The sequence below is a fragment of the Leptonychotes weddellii genome, chromosome 1, assembly GCF_054177405.1.
Source record: "Leptonychotes weddellii isolate Sample4059 chromosome 1, ASM5417740v2, whole genome shotgun sequence".
NCBI lineage: Eukaryota > Metazoa > Chordata > Mammalia > Carnivora > Phocidae > Leptonychotes > Leptonychotes weddellii.
This window is the reverse complement of record NC_138369.1, coordinates 7,140,720-7,152,765: the sequence shown is the minus strand read 5'-3', so window position 1 is coordinate 7,152,765 and position 12,046 is coordinate 7,140,720. Positions and strand designations below refer to the sequence as shown.

General features: G+C 46.1%; 1 long non-coding RNA gene across 1 annotated transcript; it reads left to right on the top strand.

Moving 5' to 3' along the window:
* Positions 1–279: 279 nt before the first annotated feature.
* On the top strand, positions 280–12,040 carry LOC145720397 (uncharacterized). The gene is made up of 3 exons (XR_014143298.1): positions 280–476; positions 1,243–1,361; positions 7,071–12,040. It is a non-coding gene; the product is annotated as an uncharacterized LOC145720397 (long non-coding RNA).
* The last annotated feature ends 6 nt before the right edge of the window (positions 12,041–12,046 follow it).

Sequence of the window (12,046 nt, the reverse complement as noted above, 5' to 3'; positions counted from 1 at the left end):
ACCTTTTTGCCAAAAGTGCCATGTCAGACTCCGGCTGTTCAACAAAGACCAAAATGGAGCTAGACTCATTATTGCGTCTGGAGAGTCACGTTTAAGTGCCTGTGTTTGCAAAAAAGGATCAGAATTTTAGGACTGGACTTGCAGCACTGTGTTCGAAGGCGCGTGTTCCCGGACAGGGCGCCTTCTGGCTGGCGTTAAGCTCAGACACCTAACCTCCGGCCCCGCTGTCACTCAGGCGTGAGGGGGCGAGGCCTTGCGAACTGCCCAATCAGCGGCGGCGGCGGCCAGGCGGTGGGTGGGGCGACGCTCCGCAACCACCCCGGACGTCGCTGCTCTTTTCAGCCTCCCTGGGGATCGCGGGTCGCCAGTATTTAAAGGTGCCACGTTACTCTGCCAGCGTTTCTCTCGCGCTGTGAGCTCTACGGAGCGACGCGTTGTAAGGAGGGCCGCCGGGGGACCCAGGAAACCTAGAAATGGTGAGCGTGCCTCGTGGGGTGCAGAGACGGGCGCTGAGGGGCCGGTTGGAACCGGCCGGAACTGGCTTTGGCGGGACCCCCGCGGTCATCTCTGGAGTCTACGGACCCGAGTCGGTCGGTGGCGCCCCTGGGACCTCGGTCCCCTCCGGCGGGCGGCTTGGGTGCTGGGCCGGCAGCGGGGACCCTGGCGTCCGGGCTGCTCCGTCCTGTGCGCGGCGACTTCGGCCCCGGATCCTCAGGGCAGCTCTGCGCCCGCAGCCGCGTCTCCTCCAATTGAGCGGTGACCGCGGGGAGGGTCGTCAGGGGACCGTCGTGGCTCGTTCTAGTTTGTGCGTGGGAGGCGCTGTGGTCTGTGGGGTCCCCAGTCCGTTCTTTTCCCCCACGGGGGGCCCGTTTCCTCCTGCGCGTTCCAGATGTTTGGGAAGCAAGGTCTGAAACCTCTGACCCTGCCCCCCCAGCCCAGCTCTCTCTTGGGCAGGCAATAAATACCTACTTTTCCAGTTCCTTCCCGCCTTCCCTAACGCCAGCTTCCCTTTTCCATTTCACAGCATCATTGTCAACCATTGATCCCATCTTTGAAATACATCAAACAGACCTAATATTTTAGTTGTTGATTATTTAGCCACAGTCAGTGAATAGCTGTTTGTTTGGTTTTTTTGTTTTGTTTTTTCTTTTTTTCCCCTGTGTGGATATTTTACTTGAGAGAAACACCGAGAATAATCACCTGGAACTACTTTGTATGAAATCCTTGTGCCTCTCCCCCCAGGATCTTTCCTGGGCACAGACATCCTGTGGGAAGTACTTTGGGTGGCGGTACCTCTTTGAGACTTTCCCGGGTGTTCTGTCCTGTCAGCACAGTTCCAGGTCAGCGCTGCCCCTCTCTGAGTAAGTCACTTTTAAAAGATTTATTCACTTTATTTTAGTCTTAGTTTTTCAATGTATAAGACTTCATGTATTCAGTAGAGCTTGAAACACAGTGTGGGGCGCCTGGGTGGCTCAGTTGGTTGGGCGACTGCCTTCGGCTCAGGTCATGATCCTGGAGTCCCTGGATCGAGTCCCGCATCGGGCTCCCTGCTCGGCGGGGAGCCTGCTTCTCCCTCTGACCCTCCCCACTCTCATGTGCTCTCTCTCTCATTCTCTCTCTGTCAAATAAATAAATAAAATCTTGAAAAAAAAAACAACAAAACATTTAAAAAAAAAAAGAAACACAGTGTGAAATATTTCCAAAGAGGCAAGAAAGAGGTAATTTCAGAAAAATACGCCAGTACTACATTGCATGTGTTAAAAATTCTTGTTTCCCTTTTTTCCTCCCAGCGTGGCTAGTAATACTCTGAGGCCTCTTATTTTTGGGTGAGTTCAAATGGATTTGCAGGGCTTAGATTTGCAGACCAGCAGTGTTCAAGTATGATTAAGTTCATAAAAGTTACTTGCCATGGAAAGGGCACCTGGGTGGCTCAGTTGGTTAAGCGACTGCCTTCAGCTCAGGTCATGATCCTGAAGTCCCGGGATCGAGTCCCGCATCGGGCTCCCTGCTCAGCGGGGAGTCTGCTTCTCCCTCTGACCCTCCCCCCTCTCATGGTCTCTCTATCTCATTGTCTCTCTCAAATAAATAAATAAAAATCTTTAAAAAAAAAAGTTACTTGCCATGGAAATAATAATAATAATAATTAACACCTTCCCCCCCCGCCAGGAATGCAAGAATTACTTATGAGGGTTCTTGTTGAACTAGCAGAGTGCCTTGCAATTTTCTTCCCTCTTTCCCACATAAACACTGGGTTTGAGTGATTTTGCTGGACTCTTCAAACTGTGGGTTCATGTGATTTAAAATATCAGTGTTTCCAACCCACTTTTAGGGGGAAGCAGAAACCTGAGATTAGTGTCTCTAAGCTAAGGCCCCCTTATTAGATCCTGTTTTGTTTTGTTTTAAGGTAAACTCTGTATCCAACGGGGGGCTTGAACTTACGACCCCCAAGATCAAGGGTTGCATGCTCTACAGACTGAACCAGCCAGGTGTCCCTTAAACTACGAGCCCCTTAAGCCCACGAGGGCAAGTACTTGAAGGCCCAGTTGTTCTTGGATCCTTCTCCCAGCAAGTGTCCTACTTGCTCACACCCACCATGGAAGGAGCCCTTTATTCAGGTTCGTGGAAATCTGGGATAGCGCTTGCATCAGTGGGTGGATGGGGTGATGAGGCAGTGATGCCTTTCAGAAGTTGTAGCTGTGTAGGTGTGCTCAGAGTATCAATTAGGTACATTGAGAACGTTTGGGAGTCAGGAGTTCTGTGTTCGGCATTAGGATCAGTGAATGGGGAGGTTCTTTGGGTCAGAAGCTTGAACTGAATGGAAGCCTGAGGAAGGGAGCAGTTCCCTTATGCCCCGGGGAGGGGATGGTGTGCAGGGCTCCCAGGGTTCGTTCCCATGGTTGCTCAGGTGCCCCTTCCCTCCCTCACCAGGGCTTCTGTCTCCACCGGCAGAGTCTAGAATGTGGAACCTTCTGAATGTGGCTTTCCTTCTGTCCTGGGGGAAGTAGGCTGCTCATCTGTGCTGAGTCCAATGTTTGTTTCCTGGATTCCTTTCCTGATCAAATAGTGCAGCCCTTTGGCTCTGGTTTTCCTCAGCACTTGGGCTCCTCAACTGTAAGTTGATTGAGAGATAGGGTAGAAAGCTAGAAAATTAGGGAAGCCAAATAGATTTTGTGTTCCATTTAGGCAAGAGAACCTCAAATGGGAGGTGATGTATTTAAGTTCTCAGGTACGTACTCCATTTTGGTGTGAGGAAAGCTAGAAAATTAGGGAAACCAAGAATTTGTGATCTGTTGAGTCAAGTGAACATCAAGATGTGAGATGAACGTGTTTTAGTTCATCTAACGTGTTAAGTCATTTTTCATTTTTAGATTAGTTTGTGAATGTGCATGTCCTGAGGCTACATTGTGAAAAAAGATGAGATGCTATGTGCTGGAGCGGGGGGCCCTTTTCCCGTACCCTTAGGCTCCCTTACGAGCTCCTTGGGTGTACTGAGTGAAAATCAGTGGGAGTTCATAGAGTTTAGGGATGACAGCACCGCATTTGTACATGTTGCAGCTCAGGCAGAGTTGCTGCTTTTCATGCCTTCCCAGCATTTGGAAAGCGGGGCTGTAGAACAAGGCTTTGAGTAGAAGTTTCTCCTTTCTTCTAAGTCTCAGGATGCTGGCCTCAAAGAGCTTCATAGTGGGTTATTGAAATGAGTTCAGATTAATGAAATGAAAGATGTTCTATTTCTTTCATCAGGGATGAATATTAATGCATCTGTCTTCATCTTTTTTTGCCTTGTAGACTTCTTTTTAAAGAGCAGTGATGTTTACAGAAAACTTGATCAGAAAGTGCAGAGATTTCCCATATAACCCCTCTGCCTGGACACTGTCTCTCTCTCTCTCCCCCCCACTTCTTTTTTAACAGCATTTAAAAAAAACACATTTGTTTGTTTGTTTGTAATCTCACCCCCAACGTGGGGCTTGAACTCATGACCCTGGGATCAAGAGTCACATGCTCTTTCAGCTGAGCCAGCCAGGCATCCCTGTTGTGTATTTTATGTCTTGTATTACTTTGGTGCATTTGTTAAATTTGATGAGCCAACTTTGAAGTAGTTTACATTAGGGTTAACTCATATAATCTCAGGTCTTCAGCTAACATGAAAAGATATTTTTCTTTCTTTCTTTTTTTTTTTTTAAGACTTTATTTATTTATTTGAGAGAGAGAATGAGATAGAGAGAGAGCATGAGGGGGCAGGGTCAGAGGGAGAAGTAGACTCCCTGTGAGCAGGGAGCCCGATGCGGGACTCAGTCCCGGGACTCCAGGATCATGACCTGGGCCGAAGGCAGTCACTTAACCAACTGAGCCACCCAGGCGCCCCGAAAAGATATTTTTCATCATTTCTGTAATATATAGGATATTTTCATTGTCCTAAATACCTCATGTGTCTCCCCCCCTTCATTCCCTGGCAGCCAAGGATCTTTTAGTGTTTTGTACTTTTGTCTTTTCCGGACTGTCATATGCTTGGAATCATAGCGTGTAGCCTTGTCATATTAGCATCTTTCACTTAGGAATATGATTTTAAGTTTTTTTGCTTTGTAATCGCATTTATATTTATAACCAAAGAATATGTCATCCTGTGGATTTACCAGTGATTGTTTATCCATTTGCCTGTATTTGTTTGTTTGTGTTTGTTTTCTTAAGTAAACTCTGCCCCCAATGTTGGGTTCGAACTCACAACCTCAAGATCAGGAGTTACATCTCTACCAACCGAGCCAGCCAGGCATCCCCATTTGCCTATAATTTGTGCTGATCTCAGCCTGTCTGTACCAATTGTTGTGGTTGGACTGGTCCTTGTGGTTCCTGTTGTGCTCGTAAGACTCCCTTCGGCAGTAACCACCAGGAAACTTGGAAAAAGTTTTTTTGTATAACCTAGGGGATCTGGAAATTATACAGCACTCCCGGGGCTACACATCAGTGTTCCCAGTAGAGAGAAACAGCATACAGGCCTGTGTTCTTATTATTTTATTGGGGTGGGGGGGGATGGTCTGTGGTTTTACTGGCTCCTCATTATTGGTGAATTTAAAACTTAAGAACAGGAATTTAAATCACAAGAGAAAAAAACAAGTGGCCTGAATGGTCAGTTACCAAAATCAACCAAGATCTCTAAAACAAGGAGGTGGTTAGGCTCTTTATCTAGTCATGTGGCTGGCAATGTGTTTATTCTAGATACTGTCTTTGAAGTGAATGCCTCAGCAGTCAAAGCTTAGGTCAGGCACTTGCATTACAAAAAAGACAAAAACCCCAAACTGTCCTGCCTTATGTTACAATCCATCCGGTGATGCAGATGCATCAGAGTCGATGGGGAGGACATTAACTAACTGCCTGGTTAGCTGATCTGCTAAAAGTCAGGGGTAGGGTCTGTCCAAACCCAGAAAATATGCCTCTATGTAGGATTATAGTAGCAAATTCTGCAATAATTGAACAGGCAATAGTCTGAAGTCCAGTCTATAACCATTGTCCCAAACTTGAAGAGTCCCGCAATAAAACTAACTCAGTGATCTCTGGGGCCCTTGAAATCCTTTCAAAGAATTGGGTAATATTGTGGAATATTTTAACATACCGACCATCTGGTGTAAGTAGGTTTGAACTCGTCCTGAGTTGGTAGATTAGTTCCACAGCTCGTTGATCTAGTTTCTTACTCCTGAGAATGGATCAGTTCAGTTGAAGGTTGGGTCTCATTTCAGGAGGCAGTGATGCAGGTGGGCTGCCAGAGTTAGGCCGGAGTGGTACAAGTATTTGCAGCAGGTTTTATTAAGAGGTATTTTTGGGGGCGGCTGGGTGGCTCAGTCAGTTAAGTGGCTGCCTTCGGCTCAGGTCATGATCCCAGGGTCCTGGGATCGAGCCCCGCATCGGGCTCCCTGCTCAGCGGGAAGCCTGCTTCTCTCCCTCTGCCTGCCACTTCCCCTGCTTGTGCGCTCTCTCTGTCAAATAAATAAACAAAATATTTAAAAAAGAGGTATTTCTATGGAAATAAAAGAAAAACTGGTTAATGATTGGAGCAGATTATAATCCCAGTTTCTAAGTTCTGGAGGCAGCCAGTCAAGATGCTTCTAGATGTTGGGATTGAAGCATCTTTAGACGGAGTGAGGGCAGGCAGGGGCAATCTGATAGATTTTCCTGCTTTACAGTTTGAATGTTTTGTGACCTTTCTGAGTGGCCCACATATCACCTGCACGGAGATTGACCATACGTATATGAGCTGTTGTAGTGGTTTCCCTCAAGTTTATTTCAAATTAGCTTGCATGCATTTGGGAAAAGGGCAGTTTTAGTTCTCAGTGATTCCAAGTCAGAAGAATGGGAGAGGGCGCCTGGGTGGCTCAGTCGTTAAGCGTCTGCCTTCTGCTCAGGTCATGATCTCGGTCCTGGGATCGAGCCCCACATCGGGCTCCCTGCTCAGCGGGAAGCCTGCTTCTCCCTCTCCCACTCCCCCTGCTTGTGTTCCCTTTCTCGCTGTGTCTGTCAAATAAATAAAATCTTAAAAAAAAAAAAAAAGAATGGGAGAAAAACTGGAAACATCAGTTTGGAGAGTTGTAGCCAGATACTGGAGGAAACAGTTTAGCATTCAGTTCAGTTTATAGGTAGAAAACAAAACCCAATGAACATAACTAGAATCTAATGTCTATAAAGGTGTATTAATGACTTAATTTTTCTCTGCATAGTCACCCCCATTGCTATCAAAGATAACCATAGTAAAACTAATTTGTTTGCAAATGAAGTCTAGTTTTAATAAATTTGGTCTGATGCTTACATAAGTGCAATAAGAATAGTGATTGACCATATAGAATGTCTTTTTTTTTTAAGATTTTATTTATTTGAGAGAGAGCACCAGCGAGCGCATGAGCAGGGTGGGGAGGGGCAGAGGGAAAGGCAGACTTCCCACTGAGCAGGGGAGCCACACACAGGGCTTGAACCCAGTACCCCGAGATCATGACCTGAGCCACCCAGGTGCCTAGAATGTCTTAAGTCTGCTTTGTTGGAACTTTTCATAAAGAAGCTCAGGTTGGACTTTGAAAAATCTCTTGCAGCTAGGAAGCCAAGCCTCGGACTTAACCCTCAGACTTCGCCTGCGACACGTATTGATTGGGGTTAATTCCCTGAAGTCCCTGCACTTGCCAGGAAGTGACCTTCCCTATGCACCTGCTAAGGCTGCTGGGATCCCTGTAAGGTACCAGGCCTGATTTTTCCACGGGGCTTTATTGGCTCCATAAAGTCAACCTTAGATTCTTAAAACTGTCTGGTCATATCTGAGTCTATGTATGTCTCTGTTAAACATGACTTTTCAGTCAAAGCCTTGGTGACATAATGAATGTTTTCAATTGTGTCTTTTTACAAGGAGACTAGACTGATTTTATGTAAATTAACCATATTGTAATGACAATACAAATACTCACTTCAAGTTTCTGATTTCTGGAGGGATCTGGTAGGGAGAAAAGGTGATTCATCTTTGTTCCCAAAGGTATACTTTACCAAATTGCTCTAAGTCATAGCTAGCTTAAGAGGAAGGGTTTCCTTATATCTAGAAAACAAAAGATTAAAAAAAATCCCAGTATTTTATTTTATGTTTTAAGATTTTATTTATTTTTGGATAGAGAGACAATGAGAGAGGGAACACAAGCAGGGGGAGTGGGAGAGGGAGAAGCAGGCTTCCCGCCGAGCAGGGAGCCCGATGTGGGGCTCGATCCCAGGACCCTGGGATCATGACCGGAGCCGAAGTTAGACACTTAACGACTGAGCCACTCAGGCGACCCCAGAAATCCCAGTATTTTAAACAAAAGTCATAAAAATTATAATTATCCTTATCAGTTCACTCAGCCTGATGGAATTTTTAAAGATTTTATTTATTTGACAGAGACACAGCGAGAGAAGGAACACAAGCAAGGGGAGTGAGAGAGGGAGAAGCAGGCTTCCTGCTGAGCATGGAGCCCGATGCAGGACTTGACTCGATCCTAGGACCCTGTGACCTGAGCCCTAGGCAGACTTAACGACTGAGCCACCCAGGCGCCACCAGCCCGATGTAATTAATTCTTGTTCTTGATCTTTAGTTAGTAGATTTCCGGATCCAGTTTTTCCTTAGCACTGTAAATTCTTACCCAGTTCAGTGCAATGATCTGAAAGTTATCAGAAAACTGTATTCAAGAGTACTTGTCAGAGTCCTTTCCATGGATATCTCTGAGGATGAAACACTTTTGCAAAAGCATCAGAATAAAACAACTGTCTGTAAGTGACAAAAGACTTAAAAATGGCCATGGTTAAAGATCTGATGAGAGTTCGTTGTAATGTAGTTGCCAAGAAAATTTGTTTATTTCTGTGGCACACAACATTCCAAGGTAATAACTAGAACTACAGGTGATCACATTATACCAGGACATGGCAGATTTTTAGGAATTTCATGTAATTTCTAGAACGCTTATTTTAATAACATTCACCCGTACCTTATGACCTAAGAACGTTTATCATCACTGACTTGAAGGTGCTTCCCATGTAATTTAACATACCCGTAAGCTTAATGAGTGTCATATCTCTCTCTCTGTTTCTTCTGTCTGCAAATGACGCTGGGCAGTTTTAGTTACCTCCTGGGTGTTTACATTTCAAAGGCACGATAAGATTTACATCTTAAAGGGACAGAGAAAGAAAATATACGCTTTCTGGGGCGCCTGGGTGGCTCAGTCCTTAAGCGTCTGCCTTCGGCTCAGGTCATGATCCCCGGGTTTTGGGATCGAGCCCCGTCTCAGGCTCCCTGCTCAGCCGGGAAGCCTGCTTCTCCCTCTCCCACTCCCCCTGCTTGTGTTCCCTCTTTCGCTGTCTCTTTCTGTCAAATAAATAAATAAAATCCTAAAAAAAAAAGAAAAAATACACACTTTCTCCTAGAAGTTTAGTGCCTGTTGGGTGGTTTTGACAGTTCCAATTAAAATGTAGTAGTGCCCCGCGGGGGGCCTGCTTCTCCCTCTCCCACCACCCCTGCTTGTGTTCCCTCTCTGGCTGTCTTTCTCTCTGTCGAATAAATAAAACCTTTAAAAAAAATAAAATGTAATAGTGCCATTCTATAATTAGGGGGAGCGCCCCTGCAAGGAATAATTCTCTGGACTCAGGGTCAAATGGGGCCTCTTCGGGGTTGGAAATGAAGCGTTTAGGTTGAGGAATTAGTAAACCCGTTGGATCGGGCCAGTTTTGCACAGCAGGAGGTGGGCTCATCTTAATGTTTTCTGTTCGCTGTGAGCCTTAGTGTGATCACTGTGGGCCTGGAGCGAGGCAGCACATACCCACGTCTGGAAAAGGTCTCTGGTATGAATATTGGTGGCTCTGGGAGCCTTTGCCTTCCCCTTTCCCTCTTTCTCCTCATCAGGGGCCTTGATAATCTCTCAGGGGATTCTGTGGTGCCAGGGGATGCCTTGTGAGGCGTGTTTCTTGGTTCTGCCCTGTTGGGAGGGGGGGAGCTGAGGGAGCTTAGGATCTGTGGTATCTCAGTGGAAAGAAGCATATAGCCTGGATCGATCTTTAAGAAACAATGGATTTTAGGGCGCCTGGGTGGCTCAGTCGTTAAGCGTCTGCCTTCAGCTCAAGTCATGATCCCAGGGTCCTGGGATCAAGTCCCGCATCGAGCTCCCTGCTCAGCGGGAAGCCTGCTTCTCCCTCTCCCACTCCCCCTGCTTGTGTTCCCTCTCTCGCTGTCTCTCTCTGTTGAAAAATGATAAAATCTTTAAAAAAAAAAAAAAAGAAAGAAAGAAACTTAATGGATTTTAGGGGCTTTGGATATAGCAGTCAATTGATGTATTTTGGCAGATGTGGGTAAGAATTCAGAGCCTGTTCCAAGTAATCAAAAACCCACAATTAGCCAATTAATTCCCCTCTCTCCTTCCTAAAATCTTCAAGAAAGGTTTGAATTTTAGTTAAAGTATAGTTTTTGATCTCAGTTTCTGTTTCTTGATTTTCTCCTGTTACCTTAATCTGGTATGTTGTTACCAGACACTTCCGGATGATGTCACTGTGAGTCCTCATAGCTAGCAGTTTTCCTCTCCAGGGTGTCCCAAGAGATTTTTTTTGGATTGAGGTCGGCCTCCACCGGTGTGGTATGTACAGGGTCTTTGAGAAAAGCCCTTAGGCCTCTAGAACATAAGACCGGAGTGTTGGCATGTTGGTATGCAAGCCACTGAATAACACCCAGGAAATGTCCATGGGCTTTTGCATTTATCAAGGAGTTCTTAGGTGCTCCTACCAGATGTTGATGACATTTATATTTGTCCATTAATATTTTAGCAACATTATGCCAGGAATTGGGCCTGTATCCCATTGAGTCAGGGGATGAAGAGCCACAGCCATGAGTGAAGTTGTGACACAGAGACCATAAGCCTCTGTTTATTTTTTCCTCTGGTGGTGCTATTAGTTTCTGTTTGCAAGACTGTTTCCCTCTTGGGCGCCTGGGTGGCTCAGTTGGTTAAGCGACTGCCTTCGGCTCAGGTCATGATCCTGGAGTCCCAGGATCGAGTCCCACATCGGGCTCCCTGCTCAGTAGGGGGTCTGCTTCTCCCTCTGCCCTCTTCCCTCTCGTGCTCTCTGTCTCTCATTCTCTCTCTCTCAAATAAATAAAATCTTTAAAAAAAAAAAAAAAAAGACTTTCCCTCTTCTGGGTTTAGGACACATGGTCCGGGCATGACCCACTGACTCAGTGGTCACAGGTGGAGTTTTTCTGAACTGCTCACACCCAGGAATATCTTCCTCCTGCCTTTAGCCTGGAGCCTCCCCTTGGGACGTGACGATAGCCTTGTGATTCAGTTCACCCTCCTTAGCTCTCCTGGCCCTTGAGGCATGGAGGACCCTAACGCATATTAATAGTCAATTAAGGCCTTTAGAATTAGTGGTCTAATTGTCTCATGAGAACGGAAGGCCGCAGTCAGCGCTGCTCTGGGGAGATGATTTGAGGAGCGTGGCTGCTGTGACCTTTTGGGTTGGATACCGCTGACGCAGTGCACAACAGAGGCAGCATGGAAGAGCACTAGCGGTGTGACAGACTGCCAGCCAGCAGTGCTCCCCTTCCAGATGGCGGAAGCTCCCCGAGTTAGGTGATTAGTAAGCAAGTTGCAGGAAAAAGGGCATTCCTCTCAATGGATTGCGAGGGCAATCATGCAGTCCGGCCAACTGCGCCGGTCCCAGCCTTTGAATCCCCAGTGCTGTGGTTGGACTGGCCCTGGTGGTTCTTAACGATTGCAAGACACCTGGCAGCACTAACCATCAGGAGACTTTGAGAAAAACGGCTGTTACTTAGAGAACCTGTTAAATACACAGCACACCTGGAGTCCCACAGGGAATTCGCGTTAGCTGGGGGGGGGGCCGGGGGCACGCAGGGGGCTTGGGGTCTGCTTTTACTGGGGTGAGGATGGGCCACCTAGGGTTTCATGAGCTTTCTTTTTGGTTGGTGAATTTCAAACCCGAAATCGGGAATTTAAAGTGCAGGAAGAGAAAAAACAAGTGGCCCAAATAGTTACTGAAATCAGTCAAGATGTTTACAACAAAGGATCCTTCAGTGCTGGGCAGTGGCCTGTTCTTTATCTAGTGAAGGGGGCGGGTTGGCAGTGTGTTTATTTGAAATGGCCATCTTTGAAGTGAATGCCTCAGCAATCAGTGCTTAATGCAGGCACTTGCATTACAACAAACCAACCAACCAAAAAAACCAGACCAACACCAAGAGCCTGGTGATAATTTTCTTTTCTGTGCAATTTTCCAATGACAGGGGATTTTAGATTGTTTTCATGCACTTCTTTACCATTTCTATAGCATCGCTGAAGTGCACGTTCAGATCTAGTTCCCATTTTTAATTGGATTGTTTGTGTTTTGTTGAATTTTAAGAGTTCTTTGGATGTTTTAGATACCAGTCCTTTATTAGGTAAGTGATTTACAAAGATTTTCTGCCAGTCCGTGGCTTGCGTCTTCATCATCTTAACAGTCTGTTCTCTGAGCAGGAGTTTTTCACTTTAATGAAAACAAATTTATTTTTTTTTCTTTCTTG